At 44.0% G+C, this 27,250-nt stretch overlaps 1 long non-coding RNA gene across 1 annotated transcript in view; it reads left to right on the top strand.

Annotated features, from left to right (window-relative positions):
- The first annotated feature begins 1,620 nt into the window (after window positions 1-1,620).
- The window catches only part of LOC129144987 (uncharacterized), a 224,598-nt gene continuing 198,968 nt past the window's right edge, over window positions 1,621-27,250 (top strand). The window contains exon 1 of the long non-coding RNA XR_008549928.1: window positions 1,621-1,705. This is a non-coding gene — a long non-coding RNA (uncharacterized LOC129144987). The remainder of the gene's footprint in view (window positions 1,706-27,250) is intronic.

The following is a 27,250-nucleotide window of genomic DNA, read 5'->3' as shown; positions in this document are numbered from 1 at the left end:
TTCGATTCCTGGCCAGCCAGGGAGCAACCCACATGGCTCAGCAGACCTCTCGTCTCTCGCCTGCTGCTCCCCTCAGCAGTGTATTTCGGTCCATCTGCCTGTTCTGCTCCTCTCTCTGTCTCTGGTGAATCCTCTCACCCTCCCACACCTCTAGCCTGTACCCCTGTTCTTGTATAAAAATAAACAAATCTTTAAAAAAAAACTGAGTTGGGAAGTGTGTCCAACTCTAGCAGCTGGTTTAAATATTCCCTGGGAGCTCATTGTAATGCCGATGGCAGTGGGGTCATTGGTCACTGGATTGTGGGACAATCCAGAGAATAGACAGCACCACCCGCCCTCTTTGGAAGTAACCTTTGTAGTTACTACTTTATCTCCCAAGAAATATTAATCGAATTTCTACTCTGTGCCAGTGATTGGTATGGATTCAAAACTGATCAAGTCTCAAATGTCCCTTGCTCTCTATCAATCCCAGAGCAGAAGGATATATTTATAAGCTCATTTATTTGAGGGAGTCTGCAGAACATTTTCATTATAGATATTTCAAACATAGAAAGAGATAAAGTAAATAATAGACTGAAGCTCTATGTCCACATCTCCTATTTTTAATAGTTGTCAACATAATGCCACGGGGTGTTACCTGGCTATGCATACATAAAATCCCCTAAGTACATCCTGACTTCATATCATTTCATCTCTAAATTGCCTAGAATAGGGCCTCCCCGGTGGCGCAGCGGTTGAGCGCTGGGTTGCGAAGCTGCCCGTGGCCTCTGCGGCGCCGGTTCGATCCCCGGCTGCTCCCCGGCCACCGGAGGAGGGTCCCACATGGCGTGCAGACTTCTCCTGCCGCCCGCTGCTCCCCTCAGCAGTGTACTTCGGTCCTTCTGCCTGCTCTGCTCCCCGCTCTGGCTCTGGTGAATTCTCTCACCCTCCCGCGCTTCTGACTGTACCCAGTGCATGTATAAACAAAACAAACAAACCAGCAAACAAATAAATAAAGCATGCCTCTATAAAAAAAAAAAAAAAAAAAAAATAAATTGCCTAGAATATCTCTAAGTGATAATACCTTTAAAATAACCCAATAACTGTGGTACCGATGATTAATGATAATTCCTTGATATCAAATATATAGTTAGATTTTAAATTTTCTATATAAATATGTGTGCTTTTTGAACAGTTGGCTTGTTTGAATCAATATCCAAATAAGATTAAGTGGGTATATTTTAAATTTTCTGGGAGGGCCTCCCTGGTGGTGCAAGGGGTTGGGCACCGCACTATGAAGCAATCCGCAGCCTCTGCAGCACGAATTTGATCCTCGGCCGGCCAGGTAGATTCCCACGTGGCACAGCAGACCTCTCCTGTCTCACTCGCTGCTCCCTTCAGCAGTGTGTTTCTGTAGATCTGCCTGTTTTGCTCCCCATTCTGTCTCTGGTGAATCCTCTCACCCCCTGTACCTCTGGCCTGCACCCCAGCTCTTGTATGCATAAGGAAATAAATTTTTTAAAAAATTTAACTTTTCTGGGGGCTTGTAGCAGTGATGTGGACATTTATGCACAACTTGTAATCCTGCAGGAAGTACACCCAGGATTTGCTGCCAGTGGGGTTTTTCTTGGTTATGAGCATTGGCTTTGGAATCCCAGCCATGTGAACCAGAGCAGTGAGCCTCTCCAACTCTCAGCTTCTCATCTGTATAACTCCCAGAGTCATAGTAAGTACTACGTGAGATCATCCATACGTATGATGCTTCATACATATGCTGCCTTACAGTAAGTGCTAAATAAATAAATTCTGAATATAATTATAACTCTAATAAACACAAAAATGATGACATTCAATTTAGCCCTTTAAGCATTCAGTCTTTTTGCAAAGTAAAGACAATGTATATTTTCAGGTAGAGACAAAAACAGTTTTATGTAAAGGCAAGAATTGGAAATCTGGCATATCTGATAAATGATGAGGTCTACCAGTTTTGGGTGTCACAAGATGAGACTGGAGAAGTAGGTTGTTTGCATCCAGGGACATGGGTAAGGAGCTAAAGTTTTGGTGTTGAATCTTATAGACATGGGGTGGTGGGTCTAGGGAGAGGTTTGTGGGGAAGCAATGACATCAAATTTCTCCAGCAGCAGGTGGAGGGGTGGATCCTACAGGAGGGAGACCTGGGCATGAAGGCACAGCAGAGCACAAGGAGACAATGATGCCCTCAACAAGTCATAGTGAGATCATCCACATATATGATACTTAATATATAGGCTGAATGTATATGCCTATGTGTGTGCCTAATGCATAGGCAGAATGTGAAGAAGCTGCTGGAGAAGCAGCATTGCTGAGGCAGTCTGGGCAGGATTTAGTGAAATATTAAATGCTGGCAGATGAGAAGGGAAGGAAAATTTAAAAATCACTCTAAATTTCTGGCTCAAGTACCAGCTAGAAGGGATGCTGATGAAGATGACAAAAACAGGCATCTGGACAAGTTTCAGTAATGGGGACAATGAACTCTACTTGGAATGTGTGCAATACAAGCTGCCTGTAGGACACCTACGTAAGACTATGCTCATACTTGTATATCTTCAAATGCCCCAGGAATGACTTAGAAGGGAATTGAGGAGTGAAGCTTGGGCCTGCTGCATCTCGCCTGCCTCCTGCAGACCTACTATGAAATCTGGCATTTCCTTATATCTTTTTCAAAGGCTAAATGAGAAGTCCATTTGATGACAAGTAAATAAAATCCAAACTGCTTTATTTGTAGTGTATTTGGACGGTGGACAATGTGGTTTTATGCTGAGACAAAGAACCCCACAATCTGCCAAGTTACAATTCTTGAAAGTCAACACCCTTTGAGGATCTGATGACATTGATCAAACAGCCCATCATTTTATCTCACTTTCCTGCATTTTCCCATTTTCAGTTCAGACCACAGTGACCTAACAGGAAGGCAAAAATATTTTGCTCGGGATAAAGACTGGTTTTGTAAAGCAAAAAAAAAAAAAAAAGGAAAAGTGGTAGAGTCATGTCACCAAGAAACAACAGAGCTGGTGTTCAAACTCAGAGGTCTGGCTCTGGAGTTCATGTCCCTAACGTATATACTACCATGCCTGGATGGACATGGGGTTCGATCTTAGAGTAAGAGATTAAATAAATGCAGCAATAATTCAATAGAAGGTGGTAAATGCAGTAATGGAGAGTACAGGTGTTATGAGTGTCTGCTCATCTCCTTGATCCAGTCTAGGATGGATGAGAAAGTTCTCCTGGGGGAAGTAACACTAGTTATGACTTGAAGGATGAGCAGGAAAAGATCAGGCAAAGGGTCAGGAGGGGCAAACTACAGGCAAAATCATCAGTGTGGGGGAGGATCCTGAGGGTTCTGTGGTCTCTGAGGAGCAGCACATTCAAGTGCATCAACTCCCCTAATGTCAGAAAGTAGTTTTCATTATTATTTTTTTAATTTTTAAAAAGATTTATTTATTTATATAAGAACTGGGGTACAGGTCAGAGGTGTGGGAGAGTGAGAGGATTCACCAGAGACAGAGCAGGGAGCAGAATGGGCAGACGACCGAAATATACTGCTGAGGGGAGCAGGGGGCGCGACAGGAGAGATCTGCCACGCCATGTGGGAATCTCCCTGGCTGGCTGGGAATCGAACCTGCACTGCAAAGGCTGCAGACAGCTTCACAGCGCTGTGCTCAACCCGCTGCGCCACCCGGGAGGCCCCAGAAAGCAGTTTTCTTATGAAACCTCTTGTAAGGCAAGATGGCATAAAGCAAAGTAGCAATTACCATTAATTCATACAGAAAAATTTTTGAGTGTTAACCCAAAAAAATTTAGTAAATAATATCAAATAATACATCACACCTAAAATCACGCTAACATCTAGTAAAAGCAGGAATGATATGATACCCACACAATCTGTGTAAAGAAATTCCTGGGAAAGGAGCTTGGTGCTGCCTCTGGAATGGCGGCTGCAATACAAGTACTGAATGTTATTTTTGCTTTTTCCATTTTGTCCTAAAAGTGAAAATCCTTTTTGGATTTCTTCTGGTTAGCAAAAGCAGGTACTAATATAGGACTTTTGTAAAAGAAAAGTGGTATAATATGAACTTTTAGAAATGGGGGAATTCCTGTACTTAAAGCAAAAAGGATGAGAAATGAAGGCGGATGGGGAAGCTGAGCTGCATGGATCTTCTGAGGATTTTGGACTTTCTCCTAGCAGCGGCGGGGGACTGTTGAGGGTTGGAAGGGCACCAAAAAATACATTTGACTATGGAATGGAACGTGGCTTGAAGGGTGACAAGAGGGGGAAACGGGTTAGATAGCACTCTAGGAATCGGGAAGGAATCTGGTAATGGATGTGGAGACAGCTGTGATTAGATGTTACATATAGTTTTTTCAGGTAGAACCTAAAAACCTTGATACTGGCTGGGAGGTAAGGAGTGAGGAGAAAGGATGACTTTCATGGTTTTTGTTCCCATAAGTGGATACTTTTAATTAATGCTGTTTGCTTAGTTGTGAGACAGGTGTGGGATGATGCAATTTGTTCAAAAGCTTTTATTTATTTATTTATTTATTTATTTTTTTTTATCTTCCATTTTTACATTTCATTTTTATTTCTTCAAATGTATACACATTGCAAACAAAAGCTGTTAAAAAGGAACACTGGGAAATCCATAAATTGTATTAACATTTTATAGAAAATGCATAGGGCAGGGTTGGTGTTGGTTTGGTTCCTATTGTTTCTGTACTCCCAGCATTATATTTATTAAGTAAATGAGTTGAAAGAAGCTGTAAATGCTGACATCAAATAACCAGCACCTATCATTTGTTTATTTTCAGTATCAATGAATCATCTAAACTCTTTTCTACCCATCTAAAAGCTGAGGGCAACACACTTTATAATAATATCCATTTATCCAATATAGGGTACAAAAAACATTTATAAAACTATAATTTGGGATTTTCCTTGATGCTACTCCCTCCAAGGTGGGCTATTCATGACAATTTTTTTTTTTTTTTTTTTTAAATATTAAATTTTATTTTTATATTCCCCCATACAATTGCAAACGCCCCATTCTGACCCCAATCCTTCCCCTCCCGCCCCCCACCCCAAAAGTGTCTCTGGTTCATAGTTTTTTGTTGATTTTGATTTTCACTTTCTTATATTCATTTTCCTGGTCCTTATTTAAGTTTTCTAGATTCCTGCTATGAGTGAGACCATCCGGTATTTTTCTTTTTCTTTTTGGCTTATTTCGCTGAGCATGATCCCTTCCAGTGCCATCCATGTTGCTGCAAATTGCATGTGTTTATCTTTTTTGAATGCTGAGTAATATTCCATGGTATATATGTACCACATCTTCTTGATCCAGTCATCTATTTTTGGGCATTTGGGTTGTTTCCAAAGCTTAGCTATTGTAAACAGTGCTGCTATAAACATAGGAGTGCAGGTGCTCTTTGGAATTGATGTTTCTGTGTCCTTTGGGTAAATACCTAGGAGTGGAATTGCTGGATCATATGGAAGCTCTATGTTTAGTAGGTCCAGAAATCTCCACACAGCTCTCCATAGTGGTTGGACCAGTTTGCACTCCCACCAACAGTGCACAAGAGTTCCTTTTCTCCACATCCTTGCCAACATTTGTTGTTGCTAGTTTTTTTAATATGTGCCATTCTCACTGGTGTGAGATGGTATCTCATGGTAGTTTTGATTTGCATTTCCCTGATTACAAGTGATGTTGAACATTTTTCATATGTCTGTTGGCATTTGCATTTCTCTTCAGAGAAGTTTCTTTTTAGCTCTTCTGCCCATTTTTTGACTGGATTATTTTCTTTGTTGTTGCTGAGTCTCATCAGCTCTTTGCAGATTTTTGTGATCAGTCCTTTATCATTAGTGTTGGGTGCAAAAATGTTCTCCCAGTTGGTGGGGTTTCTCTTTGTTTTTGTTATTGTCTCTTTTGCTGTGCAGAAGCTCTTTAATTTGATGTAGTCCCAGCTGTTTATCTTTCTCTTCACTATCACTGCTTTGGGTGATGTGTCTGTAAAGATGTCTTTGATGTGCAAATCCCGTAGTGTTTCGCCTATATTTCCTTCTATGTATTTTATGGTTTCAGGTCTTATGTCTAGTTCTTTAATCCATTTTGAGTTGATTTTTGTGTATGGTGTGAGGTAGTGGTCAAGCTTCATTCTTTTGCATGTAGCGACCCAGTTTACCCAGCACCATTTATTGAACAACCTTTCTTTGCTCCAATGCATAGTCTTTGCTCCTTTGTCAAAGATTAGTTGACCATAAATCTGTGGGTTTATTTCTGGATTTTCTATTCGATTCCATTGGTCTGTATGTCTGTTCTTGTTCCAATACCATGCAGTTTTGATGATTATGGCTTTGTAGTATAGTTTGAAGTCTGGGAGTGTGATGCCTCCATTTCTTCTTTTTTTTTCAGTAGAGCTTTGGCTATTCGGGGTTTTTGGTGATTCCATATGAATTTCATCAATAATTGTTCTATTTCTTTGAAGAATGCCATTGAGATTTTGATTGGAATAGCATTGAATCTGTATATTGCTTTTGGTAGGATGGCCATTTTAATAATGTTTATTCTTCCAATCCATGAGCAGGGGATGTCTTTCCATTTCTTTGTGTCTTCTTCTATTTCTTTTAACAGTGTTTTATAGTTTTCTTTGTATAGGTCCTTTACCTCTTTTGTTAGATTTATTCCCAAATATTTGATTTTTTTTGTTTCGATAATAAAAGGGGTGGTTTTTTTGATTTCTTCTTCTTCAGATTTATTGTTTGTGTATAGGAAGGCTACTGACTTTTGCGTGTTGATTTTGTATCCTGCCACTTTACTGAATTGATTGATGAGTTGAATTAGTTTTTCTGTGGAGATTTGGGGTTCTCTATGTATATTATCATATCATCTGCAAATAGTGATAGTTTGACTTCTTCTTTCCTATTTGGATTCCTTGGATGTCTTTCTCTTGTCTTATTGCTCTGGCTAGGTCTTCCAGTATTATATTGAAAAGCAGTGGTGAGAGTGGACATCCTTGTCTTGTTCCAGATCTTAATGGAATTGCTTTCAGCTTTTCACCATGGAGAATGATACTGGCTGTTGGCTTGTCATAGATGGCCTTTATGATGTTGAGGTATGTTCCTTGTATCCCAAGAATTTCAAGGGCTTTTATCATGAATGGGTGTTGCACTTTGTCGAAAGCTTTCTCAGCATCTATTGATATTATCATATGGTTTTTATATTCTTTTTGTTGATGTGTTGGATAACGTTGATTGATTTTCGGATGTTAAACCATCCTTGTGCCCTGGAATGAATCCAACTTGGTCGTGGTGAATTATCTTATGGATACATTGTTGGATTCTGATAGCTAAAATTTTATTGAGGATTTTGCATCAGTGTTCATTAGGGAGATTGGCTATAGTTTTCCTTTTGTGTGTGTCCTTATTCGGTTTTGGTATTAGTGTAATATTGGCTTCATAGAACGTGTTTGGTATTGTCCCTTCCTTCTCAATTTTTTGGAAGAGTTTGTGAAGGATAGGCACTAATTCGTCTCTGAATGTTTGGTAGAATTCATTTGTAAATCCATCAGGTCCTAGGCTTTGTTTTTGGGGAGGTTTTTAATTACCATTTCAATTTCGCTGCTTGTAATTGGTCTGTTTAGGTGTTCTATTTCTTCTTTATCTAGCTTTGGGTGATTGTAGAGTTGTAGGAATTTGTCCATCTCCTCTAGATTGTTGAACTTGTTTCCATATAACTGTTCATAGTAGTTACTGATTATTCTTTTGATTTCTGCTGTGTCCGTTGTGATTTCTCCTCTTTCATTTATGATTCTGTGTATTTGTGCTTTCTCCCTTTTTTCCTTTGTGAGCCTTGCTAGGGGTTTGTCTATTTTATTTATTTTTTCAAAGAACCAGCTCTTGGTTTCATTGATCTTTGGATTGTTTTTTTAGTTTCAATTTCATTTATTTCTGCTTTGGTTTTTATTATTTCTTTTCTTCTACTGGTTCTGGGGTTTTTTTGTTGTTCTTTTCTAGATCTTTGAGCTTCGAGATTAGGTTGTTTCTTTGAGTTCTTTCTTGTTTCTTGATGTGAGCTTCTATTGCTATATATTTCCTCTTATTACTGCTTTTGCTGCATCCCATACATTTAGGATATTGGTGTCCTCCTTGTCATTCAATTCAAAGAATTTTTTAATTTCTTCTTTGATCTCCTCGTTAGTCCAGTGGTCTTCCAGTAGTGTGGCTTTTAATCTCCATGAGGTAGGATAGTTCCTTGCCTTCTTTTTATGATTATTTCTAGTTTGATGCCTTCGTGGTCAGAAAAGATGGTTGGTATGATTTCAATCTTGGTGTATCTGTTGATGTTTGTCTTGTGCCCCAGTACGTGATCGATCCTGGAGAATGATCCGTGTGCGCTTGAGAAAATGTGTACTCCGTTTTTTTTGGGTTTAGTGTTCTATAGATGTCTGTTAAGCCCAAATGCTCTAGGTCCTTATTTAGAGCTTTAGTTTCTTTACTTATTTTTTGTCTTGTTGATCTATCCATTGTTGATAGTGGTGTGTTGAAGTCTCCCACTACATATGTGTTTTCTCTGATGTCTGTTTTCAGAGAGGACAACAGTTGTCTGATATATTTTGGTGCTCTTTCGTTTGGTGAGTATATGTTAATGAGTGTTATTTCTTCTTGAAGTATTGTCCCCTTAATCATAATGTAGTGACCATTGGGGTCTCTTTTTATTTTTTGAGTTTGAAGTCTGTTTTATCTGATATAAGTATAGCTGTTCCTGCTTTCTTTTTTGGCCCATTTGCTTGTAGGATTGTTTTCCATCCTTTGACTTTGAGCCTATTTTATCTTTTGTAGCTAAATGTGTTTCCTGGAGACAGCAAAAGGTTGGGTTTTGTTTCTTAATCCAGGCTGCAACTCTGTGTCTTTTTATTGAAGAGTTTAGTCCATTTACATTTAGAGTTAATATTGATATGTTAGCATCTGTATTTGCCATTATGTTTGTCTTTCCTTTGATTTTATTTATTTATTCTTTTAATAACTTTTTTTTTTTTTTGGTCTTCTTTCGTTGTTATTCGTCCCTCTGAGGTTCTGGCTTTAGGATTCCTTGTAGTATTTTTTGGAGTGGGGGTTTAGTCGCAATGAAATTCCGGAGTTTCTGTTGTCTGGGAAGGTCCATATTCTTTCTTCATGGAGGAAAGAGAGCTTTGCGGGATAGAGTATTCTTGGTTGGCATCTGTTTTCTTGGAGTCTGTTGACTATGTCCCTCCACTCTCTCCTTGCCCGTAGTGTTTCTTCAGAGAAGTCTGATGTCAGCCTGATTGGTTTTCCTTTGAATGTTATCTGTTTCTTCCCTCTTGTCAGCTTCATTATTTTTTCCTTGTCCTGGATTCTTGGGAGCTTTACTATTATGTGTCTTGCTGTGTTTTTCCTTTCGTCGTGGAAGTTTGGTGTTCTTCTTGCTTCTTGTATATCAATTTTCAGCTCCTTCTTCGCATTTGGGAAGTTCTCTTCAATTATTTCCTGGAATATTTTCTCTGTTCCTACATCTCTCTCCTCTCCTTCTGGAATTCCTATAACTCTTATATTTCCTTTCCTCATGGAGTCAGATAGTTCCCGAAGTCTTTCTTCATTCTTTTTCCTTCGTACTTCTCTTTCCTTTTCTGTTTTGGTTCTTTTATTTCTGTGTCTTCAAGATTACTTATTCGTTCTTCCATTTCATCTATTCTGCTTTCATTGCTTTTCCCAGAGTTCTTTAGTTCCTCCATTAATTCTTTGATCTCCTGCATTTCTCTTACTTCCTCTTTAGGGACTCAATTTCCTTCTTCTGATCTATCACTTTTTTAATCATGGCAATTTTAAATTCTCTTTCTGGAAGGCTCAGAAGTTCTTCCAAGTTGCTGTCGTTGCAATCTGGGGAGTGGTTTTCTTTTTGTGGTGTGCTTCTTTCCTGAGGAGTTGTTAGGTTGCGTGTGGTTCTTCTACTCCCTACTGTCTGTTTTCTAATTTGTCGTATGCGTTGGACACTGTGTTGCTCGGACTGACTGACATCTTGGGTGAACTTCTCCGCTCCCCTCTGGCTCTTCCAGGAGCCATCTCTGTCTTCTGGGGGAGCTTTCTGCTGGTTTAGGCAGTTTTTACTGAAGAAATGTCCCTGTTCTCAAATGGCGAAGCGGGATGCAGTCCCTGCGCCTCCGGTTTCAGGCACACTCTTCTGCGCCCCCGGTCTGCCCCGGACGTGGGTGCCTGCTCCCTCTGTGGGCTCAGACTGCTGGTCGGAAGGGGCTGGCGTGGAATAACTTCCCGGCTGGCCACTGGGTCCTCCAGAAACCTTCTGCCCTTTTCAAGCAGTCTTAAGAAATGTCCTGTTTTATAGGGTGTTAGTGACTTTTTTTTCCTGGTCGCTAGGTGGCGCCAGAGATCTCTCCTATTGTCCTTGGGGGGCTGTTTTTCGCCTCCCCCCACCCCGTGGGACAGAGAACAGAGCGGGAATGGTAGGGTACACCTCAACAGCTTTGGGGTGCTGTGTCTGCCTTGTGCCCACCGTCGTGGAGAAACCACGCCCCGAATTTTCGTGCCCCGGGTCTCAGTTCAAAGCCCTCAGTTCCAGGACGCGGGCTGTAGCCCAGTTCAGTGGCGCGGGAATGGCGCCTTTTGCACAGCTCCCGTGCCTGGGCGCCTGGTTCCTGCTCACTCAGGGAGGGACCTTCACCTCAGTGAGGACCTCCGTGCGTCTCCCCGCAAGCCTAGGTCGCAGGCGCGGGGACCTGGGCAGCCGCGATCCAGGTCTGCACTTGCTTTTCAAGCTCCCCGAGCGCGCCGCGTTTCCGCGCCAGCTTACCGGCAGCCCAGGCTGTGTGCGCGTCTCCCGGGGTCTTTGTTCTTCTCTAATGGCGCCGGCCGTTCGCTCACCGCCGGGCGGATCTGCAGGGTTCGCCTCAGCTCCCGTTCACGGGCTGTGGTGGCTGCAATAGTTCCTTTCCACTCACAGTCCCGCTTGCTGCGTCGTTTGTTCTTGTGGGCCGTTTTGGTTTGTTGTTTCCTCCTCTCTGCCGGTAGGAGAGTGCCGCCTCTGTGGGCGGGGGGGGAGCAGGGTTCTGCGCTTCCCTCCCTTCTAGTCCTCTTTTATGGCCACTTTCTTCTTCGGGCAGTTTGCTGGCGTCACCCGTTTATCTTCCGTGTCCCAGTTCTCACTGGGACCTGCCGCTTTTCCTCCCTATTCACTTTTTTTAATGGGAGATCTTACTCGCAGCGTCTCCTCGCCGCCATGTTGCTCCGCCCCCCTCCTGTTCAAAAGCTTTTAGCAAGTACTTCTCAGGCACTTACTCTATTTAAAAAATTTTACTAGATGTTGGGCAAACTGAGAAAAAGCCAACACTCTTTCTTTTCTCTGGGAATTTATAATCTACGGGGGAAATGGAGAATTAAAACTGATCATGAAATGATTAATTTAAATAGTAGAAAAGTGAATCAAGAAGTTGAGGAAGCTATGAAAGCTTGGATTTATTTAGAGGCCTGACTTGGTCAGGGAGGAAAAAGTTCACTTAACCTAATTTATCTATTGGGGCTGATGGTGAATGAAAGGGGGAGATACAGTTTATCAGCACTGCCCCAGAGACCTCAATTATTTCATCAGGATTTTTTTTAAAGATTTATTTTATTTATTTATGCATACAAGAGCTGGGGTATAGGCCAGAGGTGAGGGGGTGAGAGGGTTCACCAGAGACAGAGTGGGGAGCAGAGCAGGTGAATCCACTGAAATACACTGCAGCAGGTGAAATACACTGCAGCAGGTGAGACAGGAGAAGTCTGCTGGGCCGTGTGGGTCAGCTCCCTGGCAAGGGATCGAACTCATGCTACAACGACTGCTGATAGCTTCATAGTGCTGAGACTGAACCCCTTGCACCTTCACCAGGATTTTGAATAGTTCCAGAAACATCTCAGTTTCTTTTTCCTTATCTATGGAAATAAGAGGTCATAATAGCACCAGGTGACACTGTCTCTGGAATTCCACACTACCTTTTCAAGTGAGAAAGCAGAGCTCTAGCCAAATCAAATCTGATAAGACTGGCTCAAACACATGTGGGAAGGTAAGAATCATAGTTTCACATGATATCCATAGTCTTGTACTCCTATGAGCATAATCCCTGAAAATGTCATTTAAGGGAGACGAGTGTAAAAATGTGTGCTTCAGTTCTTCAGATGAATGGCACATAACCTCAAATACTAATAAGACCTCTTCAGGTCTACAGCAATCCTTGCTGAGAACCCCTCTGTGAAGCCCAGGGTTTAGAGGCCTGCTCTCCCTGGTGCTCCTGTACAGAGGACACTGATGCAACACTTTGCTCACCAGCGAGGGGCTGCAGGGAGGCCAGCACCCAGCATTTCCCTTTCGTACAGACTCTTCAGTAGCTTCTGACAGCTTCACAGTTTTGTGCTTGGTGGATTATTATTGTTCCTCAGAACACTCTTGTGAATTCTGCTTCTCTTCTTCTATTTGTGCCTTATGCTTACACAAGGCTGACACCTCTCTGGCAGTTTCCAAGGCCCAGCTATCATCAAACTGGCTCCTTCCTTGAGGGCTTTCACAAGATTCTCCCTGCGAGTGCCCCCACACTTCCCTTCCCTCCAACCCCATTCCTGGGCTCAATTGCAATTCTGTTGCAGGTCAGGGAGAGGGGCACCCCAGAACCCCCAAACCTGCCTGCTCTAAATAGTTTCTGCCATCCCCTGCATCAAGACAAAACATATAGACCTTTAATGGAAAAGAATTTTAACACAATTAGTGTGCAATACAAAAGAGACAAAGAATATAGTTTCCAAATCAAGCACCCAAAGTTACCTATCCCCTTGTAGTGAGTCCCCCCAAATGGGATTGGCCCTGAGCAAGGCCCGAAAGTCGGCCACAAGTCTAAAGCACCTTCCAGCAGGGACCCAGAAGAAAGGTTCAGAAACAGTCAGACAGGTCTGGGAGAAAAATCAAAATCAAAGATAAAAAAAATTAAAGAAAATCAAAATCAAGATAAAAGCTGCCTCCCCACGGGTCTCTCACCCACATCTGTTCTAACCAGCCCAGGACCAAGAAGCAAGCGCAGCGTCTTCACATGTCTCTCTGCTCCATGTGCCTCCTCCAGGTCTCCTTCTGGCTCTCCTTCCTGCTTCCTTCCTTCCCCAGTTGCCTCTCCTCCCTGCTCAGTTCCACCCTCCCTTGGGTGGGGCAGGGAACCTGGAACTTCCCCTTTTCCTGGGACCTCCCTGTTACAATTCCAATTCTTTGTCAAGGGAAGGAAGTCATGCTTTGGGATTTTGTACTTGGAGTTTGCAGCTGGGACAATGATCCTCAGGACCAAAGCAACTTGGGTCTGCTCCCTCTCTGCCATCCTCAGGGCTTAGTCTGGGTGTATAAACCCCATGGGTCAGAGACCCATTACAATAAACCCACCAAACTCCAGGTGTTTGGGGACTTCTTAAGTCCCCCTGTCCGTGTGGCCTTCCTCTCCTTTCTGACTATAAAATGGGACTCCCTGGGTCAGCACAGAAGCCTCAGATGAGTGGAGTGGCTTTGCTCAAACAAAGTCAGCCTTTTCTGAGGCTCAGCCAATTGTGTAGTGCTGAGATCCTAAAAGCTTTTTGAGTACCAGTTCTGGGCATTTAGCTTTCCTTTCTGTCCTTTGTAAACAGCAATGGCAGCAGAGTGTACTTTAAGGACAAAGCAACAGGAAATCTTTTGAGACTTGAGGCCCTTTCAAGTGCTGAGGTGGGTGTGGGCAGAGCCATCTCTGAGAGTGAAGAGCTGTCACATGCCCGGGAGGCTCCCAGTGTGGCTAGGCTGCTTGGGTCCTGGCTGCCTGCTGCGGTCCATGGCCCCAGATGTCCCCTCCCCTTCCTTGGGTGACCCTCCCCTGGGACCTAGCAGACACTCTGCTGCCACCCTCTTTTCCCTAGATCTAGGTGGGCAGCCTGTGCCAGTGCTTTCCAGGAATGTAAGTTCCATTAGGGCAGGGCTTTGTGTCTGTCATGTTCATGGTTATGTCCCCCAGCTCTGAAAAGGGTGTTTGGCACACAGTGTTGGTCAGTAGCAAGTTGTCTGTCACCTGGGGCAAACTACTTATAAACTGACTCATAATTCCTAGACAATGGCTATTTTATAGTGTTGTGATTGACCCATTATTATTATATTGTTATTATTATTAATATGTTATTATTATGTATTTGGATCTTCAGGAATTGGCCAGCTTTGGATTTGGTCTAAACATTATATCTGGGAGATTTGGAATTTCTTGAAACCACCATAAGTGACAATTGTATCTGCTGATCACTGAGAGCAGAGATTTCTACGTGGAGCTATTTCAGATCATTTGACTTGAGAATCTGAGGTCCACTTAGGTGCTCAAACTCAGCTTCTCTCTACTCTAAGAAAACCAAGTAGAAGGTAGGACTTCTGGTTCCTGGCAGAACAAGATGGAAGCCTGGGGAATATTCGTAGAGCAGTAAACCCTGCAGCAAAGAGTGCTATGCTGGGGATGGCGAAACACCTGGAGTTTGGTGGGTTTGTTGTAGTGGGTCTCTGACCTTTGGGGTTTATACTCCCAGACTAAGCCCTGAGGATGGCAGAGGGGGAGCAGACCCAAGTTGCTTCAGTCCTGAGGATCATTGTCCAGCTGTGGCTGGCTGTGACAGGCATGGAGCTCAGAGACAGGGAGCTGGAGCTGACTTTTAGGAGTAGGCAGTTACTGTAGTTGGTGGGATTGATGAAGGAAGTTCCGGGAGAGAGAGAGGGGATTGATTTTGTGAGCAAGCTATCCAATAATTGAATTTGAAAGAAGGGGTTTGAGGATGCCATTGGAGAAAAGGCAGTCTGGGAGAACAGGACCTTGGGGTCAGAAGCCCCTAGGGGGTCAGAAGCCAGGGCAAAGTGGGGGGATCAGGAAGATGTCTTGAACTAAAGTCACATTTGCTACGGAGTTAGCAGTGTTGCTTCTTGGAGCAAAGCGTGGTCTAGCCAAATATGACTGGAGAGATGACCAGTGGAGGGATAAAATGAAGATGCTTGTGCGTTGAAGTGGAGAGGCTCAGGGAGACACGAGGGCACAATGGCAGATGCTCAAATGTCATGCCAGATGAAGGCAGAGGCAGGAGGGAGGTAGTGCTGTCATGGCTAAAGCTGCCTGACATTCTTTGCAGGCTCCCAGCCCAAGATTGGAGTTATGGGAGATGCAGAAAGGTGTTGTGTGAACAGCAGGGAGAGCTTAATCTAGTTGCAGCTCCAAAAACAAATGTTGGTAAATGAAGGGAGTCCACTGGACTTGACTTTTCTCTGATCCACAATGTGTTTAATTATTGGTAGTTTGCAAAGTGACTGGTTGTTAGAAGAGGTGATGCCTCTGTGGCAGGTGCCCCGCACACATTCAATGAATATGCCCATACATTCATCCTCAGCTCATCTTCTGGTCCAGGTTGGACCCCAGCCCTGGATGTGGCAGGACCCTTGTGTAGATGGGGAAAAAGCTCAATAGCATCAAGTGGCGTTAGCATCGCTCCCTCTGAAGCACCCTCATGTCTGAGCAAGGTCCCTAGGCCCAGGCCTTTGCACATAGGTTGTTCTCTCTCAGTTTATTGATCTGGGATCTGAAATGTGCACTGTGTCCTTGGCTAGAGATGTCTGTGGCGAGCAGTTAAGGGTGTCCTGAAATTTCGATGTTCCACCAGACAGGAGGCCCAGGGTACCCGTGTCAGCATGTCTGAGCCTTACTCACTCAGGCCCCTGACTGGCTGCAGGCTTCTGTCATGGACTCTTAGTTTCCCCAGTTATTTCTGGGAGCCCAGAAATTGCCTTTTGTGTACTTAGCAAGAAGTTCCTTGAGGTCTTCTCAGGAATCTTCTGGATGCCTCTGCCTCCTGGGGGTAGGGTTTCATTGCTGTACCTACTGTGGGCCTTCCTCAGGGAATAGCTGCCACTCTGGTGGGGAGACCTTCTGGACCAGAGCCACTTGTGGTTCTGCTCTGCCATGAGCAGCATCTTGTCTCTGCTCTGATGCAGAAATAGGAGAGCCGTCTCTTCAATCTCACTGCCCTGGTCCTGAAGCAGCATTGTCAGTGCCTGGTGTCTCTCCAAACCTCTTATTTGGGGAATCCAATTTCTTCATCTTTTGGTACCAACTCCTTTCACCCACAAGGTGCAAGACCAAGTCATCAAGAAAGGTTACAGGATGTACTCAGCCTTGAACTCTCCAATAGGGGAGTCACTGCATATACCTGTCTTTTTGCTTTTAGCCCAGATTCAAAACTTCCCTTTAGAGTCATTCACTCATTCATTTAATAAGAGTATTTCCTGAACCACTAATATGTACTCTAAGAACCACTAATATGTTCTTTACACTGGAGACATAATTAGAACTGCGAAAAATGCTAAAGTCCTCACCCTCAAAGACTTTACATTTTAGTGGGCAGTTCAGGGTATTAAGCCTGATTCCACTTACCAGAAATGTCTGAGTTGCATCTGTGTTCCAGCCAAGAGTCTTAGAGAGCTTGAAGGTGAACTAATCACATGACGCTTTCCTGTGCCTCCATGTCCTCTGATATCCTCTTCACTTTTACAACAACAGAGTTCACTACCTCACAACTCAGGCAGCAAGGGAATCCCAGGATCCTCTGGGACCTCAAAAACATGAGTCTGTAAGGAGGAAGGGGCTGCACTGTTGAAGTAGAATTCCATACATAGTAAGACATGATAGCTTGAACAGCTAGGGAGGGTAAGACAACTCAGAGCTATGAGGACTTGTGGCTGAACCCCTTTTCTGCTGGGCGAGGGAGCGTCCTCTGAGCTGGGGTATGGCCACAGCACAGCAGAACTACACTGGTATTCTGCTTGTTTGCCCACTGCATTCCATTCAGCTGCCTCTCCATTTTCTATCAACCTTGGATTCTAGCCCATGTGGAGTCTGTCTTTGCAGTATCCAGGGAAAAAACTGGAGTTAAATACACCAACCTGAGAAGAAAGACCTTTCTCAAAATCTGCATTCCCTGGGAAGCCCTGGAGAATGACTGAGCCACTGGAAAAAAGTAGAGAAATCCAAAATGTAAAGATGAGTCACTGGTTTCTAGATGTTTGTTCGTTTCAGCTGATGGGTGCTTACTGAGCACATGCTCTGCTGGGGTCATTGAGTGGGCACTCAGGGTTGGGATGCATTGACTTGTGGAAGTTCAGTGCTGCCAGCCAAAGCAGGGTGTAGATGCCACCTTAATGGGGAAGGCTTCAGGCCTGTGGGTAAAGGCTGAGCAAAGACCTCGAGGAGGATTGAGGATGATGAGCAGGACCCAAGGAGGAAGTGACCTCAGTCACAGGACTTGCAAAGTATTTCTGGGGTTGGGAAGATCTTTCTGGACATGATGGATGCAAAGGAGAGAGGAGGTAGAATGAAAAACTTGGGAGCAGCTTGGGGAGGACATTGCATTTCATGTGTAGCTACTGTGTCTGTTTCTTCCTACCTACTCTGAATCTCTGTTCCATTCATGTTGGTTTTTAGCCCCCAAAGTCCTGATGAGGAGCATGTCCTCTTTTGTTTCAGACTCCAGTCCTACCCCACAATCACTGTCTTCCCTATAAGACAAAGGTCCTCAGACCCTGGACATTTTCTTGCAACCAGTGAGGTGCTGCAAACAGATGTGCAGGTTGGGCGTTTGACTGACCTGGGCTGTACTCCTGCCTGTCTCTCATTTGTTATGTGACTCTGAGCAAGTGACTTCACTGCCTCAACCTCAGTTTTCTAATCTATAAAATGGGAAAATTAGCACCTACCTGACACAGATAATCATTGGGAATATGCCTATGCACATGCCTGGAAAAGGAAGCACCTTCCCTTTCTGTGTGCTCCTACTGAGCTCCTGTGATGTTATTTGGTGAGAAATCAACAACTGACTGACCTTGAACTCTGTATTCTTTCCCTTTCCTGCTATATTGGGCAGCAACCCAATAATAAGAAGGGGAAGTTCAGACAAGGAAATCATCTAAAACTGAATTCACAGCAGGAAAACAATATAAATATCTGTGTGCCATGTATGCAATATAAATTCATAACGTATATTGCACATTTTGGAAATACATCACCACACTATATATTCTAAATGTCATATAATGGGCACAGTTTTCTGATATCTTAAATATATCTTCCAGATTGTCAAGTATATTTTAAAAATGAGTATCTTCTTAATGGCCTGTGGTGGTTAACTTCAGCAGAATAGGAGAAAATTCATTATTTCTCCTGGTGCAAAGTGACTTGTACACCTGGAGGGGCTGAGGGAGAAGAAAAGACTGTTCTTTTCAGTTTGGGGCTTAGGAGAGTTTGGGAGGTAAGATGTGCTCACAGTACACTGTATAAATGACCTGGGTGGGAGATAAAAATATGCTAAATGATAGGAGTGAGAAAGTGGGAGGTTGGGGAGCCTCTGCTGAGTCAGATGAATAACTTGGGCAGACAAATACTGACCAGCATGAGTCTGAGATGCTGCTTAAAATTCTGGCTCCATTGCACTTGCTAGGAGGAGAGGAAAGAATTTGTTGTTCTTGTTATGGCATAGGATGGGAGGACAGAGCATGAGAGTGAAACTGTATTGGGTACCAATTGCAGGACAGACTTTTTATCTAGGTTATCTTATTTAATCTTCCTTGTATCCTTGGAAGGGGATGGTGACTGTGGCCATGGCATTTTTATCTCTATTTTGCTGACAAAGAAGTAGGCTCAGAGCTAAGTAATATGTTCAAGATTGCGCTCCTTGGACCTGGAACTCAGGTCTGTAGATTCCAAATTCCATCCTTTAGTAAAGGGTGTGAGATTAACTTCTTTGCAAGTGCTGAGAGCTGGCCTTTTGAATAGGCTGCTCTAAAATTTCTCCTGGAATCAGTGGCCACATAATCTTCAAGAGTTCTTGATCCTACTAATCATTAGTTGCCAGCATCTGCATTAGAAAAACAATTTACCAAGGCAGGTTTTCCTAGAGACATCCAGAAAGAAATCAAAGATCCATTCCTGTGTCCTTTTCTCATTGGTAAAGTCCATTCCCCACCCTAACACATAGTACTGTCAATCAGAGACCAAAAGGAAGGGTGCAGAAGACAAGTGGCGTGGACCCAGGCACTGTTGAGGTGGGTCTGCCTGACTAGACAGCTTTTACCAGCCTCTTTCCAAACACATAATGGGACTATCTGCAGTCAGGAAGGCAGTCAGTTCTGTTAGCCTGGGAAGATGGAACCCATGGAGGCATTAGAGCATCTCCAGTTCTCTGATGTGTGAGACTAAGGGCTGAGGGACAGGGCAGCACCCAAAGTCTTGCCCTCAAATTGAAGACTGAAGACTCCACCTGGGGTCACCAGTCAACTGGGAAGAGATGATGGGTGGGAGTAGAAGTGCAGAGGGAGGGAAAGGAAAGTGGGCAAAGGGGAAGTGAATTCTGAAGCTGCAGTCAAAACTCCTGCTCTCGTTACCACTCACAGCATGCTTTTACTGGGGAAGATCAGGGCTTATTACCCAGACGACAATGAGATGGACATGGTAGGTCCTGTTCTGGTTAAGCTGGGGATCCCACTTGCTTCAGGGTCCACAGCTGCAGGTGGCTTTCAGAAGGGAAGATCTCAGTCTCTCTGTTTCTCCATGGCCTTTCAAACCTTGAAGTTCACTGTCCTCGGATCTTACAACCCCAACCTCTGACTGTAGGCAGACATGCATCGAGGACAATCCAGACTTGAGTCAGGCAGGATAAGGGCCCAGAATCCCTGGGGCTTGGTTCTATGTAGTTTTGTAGCAAGTATCATTGCTGCAGGCAGTTTCCTTGTGAGCAGTTTCTCTGTAAGACTTTTTGCTGCAAACATTTTTGCCATATAACTAATTGACTGCAAGGCAATTTTGCCATAAAAGAGAAAGGAATAAAAAAGAAAAGAAGAACATTCATAAGGATATAGTGAAACAGGAAAAAAAATGAAATTAAAAAGAGAAGCTACAAAATATTCTTGTATGAAGATATTGCAAAAAATATAAAATATTCAGATGTATTAAAAATGTGTGTGGCAATACTGTGCAAAAACAGTGCTTCTTTTGTGGATTGTACCTAAGCACCAAATCTTCCAAGTTTTTCATTCATTTGTAGTATTATGTATATTCCATTTTTTTTTTTTTTTTGCAGTGATCAAACTTACTGAAAACAGCAGCTCTTCTGACCACCTGTGACTGCAGGTGTTTCTTTTCACCAACCTTTCCCCTTTTCAGCTTGTTTTGCCTGCTTGCAAGGTCTTTTACTTCCCTATGTATAATAAACCTGCCCTTTGGGATATAAAAAACAAAACAAAAGAAACAAACTTACTGAAAATATAAAATCAGAGAATATAAAGTCAAGTCACATACTGACTACTATAATAGAAAATGATAATATAGTTTGCAAGAGTTGGTTTCTTATTTTGTCAAAGGAGAAATGTAACTGAACAGTCAACTACTTGGTTCTTTTCTGTGTTACTCAAAATGGCCTTACAACCTGTTAGTTGTGGCAAAACTGCTTGTGGCGAAACTGTTTACTGCGAAAACCACAGGACACATCGGGGCTCATTCCTGGGTCCAGGCTGATGTGCTTCCAGCCGTGTGCCCAGTCCCACACTCACCAGGACTCTGGTCAGATTAGTGGATGATGTCTTCTTAGGGTTCCATCCTTTTATTTGGCAAAGATCTTTGCCCGGGACACCTACCTCTCCGGGTTGGGACCCTGCTCCCTGCTGGGCTGGCTATGAGCTCCTGAGGCTTTGGAAATCTCTTTCTCAGTCTCTCTGGACACCTCTGCCCTCTGGCTTCTCCCTCCTGCCTCGGGTCAGCTCCATGACTTCAGGACTCAAGTTCTGTCTGTCAGTAGAGTTCTGACAGGCTGGTAAACACTGAGGGCCTCTTAGAATGGCCACCTCCCACCCTATAGCAGACAGGAACTGTATTGGTTATTACCTTCATCCAAAAGGTTCTGCACCACATGTTTTTTGGCTCCTGATCTTGCGATGCCTGACTGTGTCCTGGGATAAGCTATCTATAATTTTCACCTGTCCTTGGGAGACAGCCTGGAGCTCAGCCTATCACAGACATCATGATGAATATTCAGTGAGCTCTCCTGAGTGTCTGAGTGCCTGGCACTCTTTTTTTAAATACTTTCTGCCATCTAACTTATTTAAGCCTTAAAATAACCTTCTGAGGTAGGACTTAAGTGATATCCCATTTTACAGATGAAAAACTGTACAGTAGAGACAGTCAGGATTCCAACCCTGCCCGATTTACTTTAAAGCCAGCAGTTTTAGTTGCTCTGTTAATCTGCACTTCCCTTCCAGATACAAGTAGGGGCCTTGGACTAGCACATCTAGCATTCCTGGATTTTGGATGGACTCTAGCTCCGGAACAGCCTTTTAGAGCCAAAGAGAGGTGCAGTCTCTCACAGGCTTTCAAGAGACAGACTTTGAAATCATTCGCCTTGTGACTTTGGGCAAGTTGTTCTATTTGAGTCTCAGGTTATGGATCCATAAAATGGGTTTAATGATGGCTACTTTGAAGGGTTGTGTGTTGGGATAAAATTAAATGATTAACAGTGAGGACACATGGGAATCCTCTGGTGAGACAGGTTTTGTAACAAGTTGTTGGCCCAGACTGTTAGTGCATCTGCTTGAGGCAACCCTGGGAAAATGCCATGGAAATGTCTTTCCTTGTTAATCATAATAATTACCCAATGGCTGTGACAGAAGACTCAGGAAAGCATCGCTACCGAACACCTCTTCTGTGAGGCCCTTAGGACAAAACTCTGGCTTTCTGCAACAGCTTCTTCCTGTCTCCAGCCAGCTGGGTAAAAAGCCAACTGTTAGGGGCAAGGAGGAAGCAGGAGCAGACCTCTTCCAAAGGGGGCTTCCGAGGCCAGGGGGAGCACAGCATCTTACAGTCAGTTAGTTGTTACATGTATGCCCCCATCCTACCATCCTGCAAGTCACACAGTCCTATATTCATGCAGTTATACAGACCTTTACCATGTTGCATCTGGGGCAGGCCATCCCTTTGCTTTGTGAAGGGGGCAAATGTGATAAATGTTGGTATATTGGAGCCTGCCCTGTTGGGACCCAGCTTGTGAGAAAGGCCATTCTAGTCCATGGAGAGACCATGTAGAGGAGAACTGAGTGTACAACAGCCCCAGTTCCACTTGTCAGGCCTTGTGGGTGAAGCCGTCAGCTGTAAACCACCCTCCAGCTGACCTGCCAGGACCACAAATGCTTTGGGCTTTCTTCCTAAAATTGGGGAGGTACTGGGGTTTCCCTCACATGCACCTCTAGGACCTGGCTTTCTCCCTTTTTGTCTCCCAAACATAGGAGTCCTTTAAATCTACTCTTTCTGTGTGGTGTCTCGATCATGACTAGTCTGCACAAGGCAAAGGGTAATTTTCAAACTGGCCACAGCTGTGAGATATCCGCTACGTTCTCCTTAGCATGGTCCCAGACACCCTCTGTTTCCTTGCACTGTCACACATGGAAATCATACCTGCCCAGTAATTGCCACTTCTATACGAAGATTATGTTCCATGCATTTACATGGAATTGCACTTAAATACACACCTGCTTAGCTTTGCAGTAGTTCATTTTGTGTGTGTGTATGTGTTTCAAAGACAGTACTTGCTCTTGAAATTAGGTTCCCCATTCATTCCCGGACTGTACAGGCAGACCCATTAAAAATGCACAGCTAGCCTGATATTCCTTGCTGCAAAGGGTGTTAAATACTTACATGCCATAGCTCTGCCAAGGAACAAGGATAAATATGGTAGGCATGAAATGGGTCTAAATTGCTCTTGATGGCTCTTTTCAATAATGTTGGTCTTTTCTCTACAGTGCTATATAACAATAGTCATTTTCAAAATGGGGTGCTGCAGTTGTTTTTAAGGAAGAATTGACAATTGTGACCTACAAAGTAGTAATTTGCAAAATGTTCTTTCTTTAAGCCATTCAGTAGGAAATGCAGGAAGCCCACAAGTGCTGGACTCTAGGTGAAAACGGCTGTAACTAATGATAGTCCTAAGTGCAGAGAGAGAGTATGGCTGTGGTGGTGATGTTCCAGAGTCAGAGCTGAGGCCAGCAGAGGCAGAAACGAAAGCTTCATTACAGACAATTGGGCTCAGAAGTCCCTGAATAAACCTTTTTTACTTCCCTTTGCAGGCACATTTTACATTGTTGGCATTGCACTTTATAGCCCTCAAATGGGATTCTATCCAGGGAAGTAACTGCATTAGACAAAGGGACAGTAGCTTCTAGAACCACTTATCAGAGGTACTTGTTAAATGCTCTGAATCCACCAGAACATGTGCTGTGCTCTTAGATTCTTTACAAAAATTCATAAGAAATAGTCCAAGGAATTCTGCACTGATTTGATTGTGCTTGGAAATCATAGGTGCATATTACTTCTTTATTCTTGATGCTTGTTTATATGGGTCCCTAAGTTGTATATGTAAGTGTATATTTTATGTGTACTGATCTTCAGCATTTCTACCCTGTTTTTCTATGCTCCTTGAAGGGGCATTAATTTCAGCGTTTCTCCCTATATTTCTCCATGAAGACTCTTCTGTCCTGTCTTGATTGTTCTGTCCCTGTCTTGATTGGTAGCTGTTGGGAGAGGGGAAAGGCAGTGTGCTACCAGGCTCAAAGCAGAAGTGATTTTTAAGACATGGTCCTTTGTAGCTTTCATTTTCCTGAAACTTGAAATATTAAAAAAATTTTGTTAAAGGTCTTTCAGGGAAACAAAAGGAAAGAGGGAATGGTTTGTTGCTCCCCAAGAAAAGAGGTCAGAAGTCAAGACTGGAGTAGAAGCCCTGCAAGTTAGGGACCCTCACATTGTCTCATGGAGCACGATCTCAGGGGAAATAAATTTTTTTTAAAGATTTATTAATTTATACAAGCACTGGGGTGCAAGCCAGAGGTGTGGGAGGGTGAGAGAATTCACCAGAGACAAAGCAGGGAGAAGAAAAGGTAGAAGGACTGAAATACACTGCTGAGAGGAGCAGCGGGCGAGACAGGAGAGGTCTGCGTCGTGATGGGGGTTTCTTTCTGGCCAGCCGGGGATCGAACTCATGCTGCAAAGGCAGTGGATTGCTTCTTAGTGCTGTGCTTAACCCCTTGTGCCACCAGGGAGGCCCTTTCCTTGAAATTTTCTTTGTCCCTTTCTGCTGGCTGGCAGGGTACCCTGAGACCAACTTTAGTCTCAGTTGCATGGAAGCATGTATCTTGAAATTTTCTATGCGCCTCCTCCAGTGTTTGGGATTGACTGGGCCAGAAATGGTGGTGCTAATTCGGCAGTGTGCTCTCACCTGAGACCAGATCTCATGGTAGCCTCTGTTCCAGTTCCCTTTTTTGGGGGTACTTGTCAACCTCAAACTTGAATCTATGGGTTTATTGTGGACTCTAGCTCTTATAGCTCCACCTCATGTGTTATTTCAGTGGCATAATGGTGTCTGGCAGTAGTTTAGTATTTCTACATCTACAACTTATAACATTGTAACTTCAAATAGAATAGTATACCATTGCATGTATAGAATAAAAACTTTATAACATTAAACTTCCAATTTTCGAGTTTTAGAGAGGGGGCGGAGCAACATGGCTGCGAGGAGACGCTGAGAGTAAGATCTCCCATTAAAAAAAGTGAATAGGGAGGAAAAGCGGCAGGTCCCAGTGAGAAGTGGGACACGGAAGATAAACGGGTGACGCCAGCGAACTGCCCGAAGAAGAAACTGGCCAAAAAAGAGGACTAGAAGGGAGGGAAGCGCAGAACCCTGCTCCCCTCCCCCGCCCACAGAGGCGGCACTCTCCGACCTGCAGAGAGGAGGAAACAACAAACCAAAACGGCCCACAAGAACAAACGACGAAGCAAGCGGGACTGTGAGTGGAAAGGAACTATTGCAGCCACCACACCCCGTGAACGGGAGCTGAGGCGAACCCTGCAGGATCCGCCCCAGCGGTGAGCGAACGGCTCCGGGCGCCATTAGAGAAGAACAAAGACCCCGGGAGACGCACACACAGCCCGGGCTGCCGGTAAGCCTGCGCGGAAACGCGGCGCGCTTGGGGAGCTTGAAAAGCAAGTGCAGACCTGGATCGCGGCTGCCCAGGTCCCCGCGCCTGCGACCTAGGCTTGCGGGGAGACGACCTAGGCTTGCGGGGAGACGCGCGGAGGTCCTCACTGAGGTGAAGGTCCCTCCCTGAGTGAGCAGGAACCAGGCGCCCAGGCACGGGAGCGGTGCAAAAGGCGCCATTCCCGCGCCACTGAACTGGGCTACAGCCCGCGTCCTGGAACTGAGGGCTTTGAACTGAGACCCGGGGCACGAAAATTCGGGGCGTGGTTTCTCCACGACGGTGGGGCACAAGGCAGACACAGCACCCCAAAGCTGTTGAGGTGTACCCTACCATTCCCGCTCTGTTCTCTGTCCCACGGGGTGGGGGGAGGCGAAAAACAGCCCCCCAAGGACAATAGGAGAGATCTCTGGCGCCACCTAGCGACCAGGAAAAAAAAAAGTCACTAACACCCTATAAAACAGGACATTTCTTAAGACTGCTTGAAAAGGGCAGAAGGTTTCTGGAGGACCCAGTGGCCAGCCGGGAAGTTATTCCACGCCAGGCCCCTTCCGACCAGCAGTCTGAGCCCACAGAGGGAGCAGGCACCCACGTCCGGGGCAGACCGGGTGCGCAGAAGAGTGTGCCTGAAACCGGAGGCGCAGGGACTGCATCCCGCTTCGCCATTTGAGAACAGGGACATTTCTTCAGTAAAAACTGCCTAAAACCAGCAGAAAGCTCCCCCAGAAGACAGAGATGGCTCCTGGAAGAGCCAGAGGGGAGCGGAGAAGTTCACCCAAGATGTCAGTCAGTCCGAGCAACACAGTGTCCCAACGCATACGACAAATTAGAAAACAGACAGTAGGGAGTAGAAGAACCACACGCAACCTAACAACTCCTCAGGAAAGAAGCACACCACAAAAAGAAAACCACTCCCCAGATTGCAACGACAGCAACTTGGAAGAACTTCTGAGCCTTCCAGAAAGAGAATTTAAAATTGCCATGATTAAAAAAGTGATAGATCAGAAGAAGGAAATTGAGTCCCTAAAGAGGGAAGTAAGAGAAATGCAGGAGATCAAAGAATTAATGGAGGAACTAAAGAACTCTGGGAAAAGCAATGAAAGCAGAATAGATGAAATGGAAGAACGAATAAGTACTCTTGAAGACACAGAAATAAAAAGAACCAAAACAGAAAAGGAAAGAGAAGTACAAAGGAAAAAGAATGAAGAAAGACTTCGGGAACTATCTGACTCCATGAGGAAAGGAAATATAAGAGTTATAGGAATTCCAGAAGGAGAGGAGAGAGATGTAGGAACAGAGAAAATATTCATGGATATAATTGAAGAGAACTTCCCAAATGAGAAGAAGGAGCTGAAAATTGATATACAAGAAGCAAGAAGAACACCAAACTTCCACGACGAAAGGGAAAACACAGCAAGACACATAATAGTAAAGCTCCCAAGAATCCAGGACAAGGAAAAAATAATGAAGCTGACAAGAGGGAAGAAACAGATAACATTCAAAGGAAAACCAATCAGGCTGACATCAGACTTCTCTGAAGAAACACTACGGGCAAGGAGAGAGTGGAGGGACATAGTCAACAGACTCCAAGAAAACAGATGCCAACCAAGAATACTCTATCCCGCAAAGCTCTCTTTCCTCCATGAAGAAAGAAAATGGACCTTCCCAGACAAAGAGAAACTCCGGAATTTCATTGCGACTAAACCCCACTCCAAAAAATACTACAAGGAATCCTAAAGCCAGAACCTCAGAGGGACGAATAACAACGAAAGAAGACCAAAAAAAAAAAAAAAGTTATTAAAAGAATAAATAAATAAAATCAAAGGAAAGACAAACATAATGGCAAATACAGATGCTAACATATCAATATTAACTCTAAATGTAAATGGACTAAACTCTTCAATAAAAAGACACAGAGTTGCAGCCTGGATTAAGAAACAAAACCCAACCTTTTGCTGTCTCCAGGAAACACATTTAGCTACAAAAGATAAAAATAGGCTCAAAGTCAAAGGATGGAAAACAATCCTACAAGCAAATGGGCCAAAAAAGAAAGCAGGAACAGCTATACTTATATCAGATAAAACAGACTTCAAACTCAAAAAAATAAAAAGAGACCCCAATGGTCACTACATTATGATTAAGGGGACAAT

Source organism: Talpa occidentalis, unplaced genomic scaffold (genome assembly GCF_014898055.3).
Source record: "Talpa occidentalis isolate TD23 unplaced genomic scaffold, MPIMG_talOcc4v2.1 talOcc4.8, whole genome shotgun sequence".
In the NCBI taxonomy this organism is placed as follows: Eukaryota; Metazoa; Chordata; class Mammalia; order Eulipotyphla; family Talpidae; genus Talpa; species Talpa occidentalis.
The sequence above is the reverse complement of the archived record's forward strand: the minus strand, read 5'-3'. Positions and strand labels throughout refer to the sequence as shown.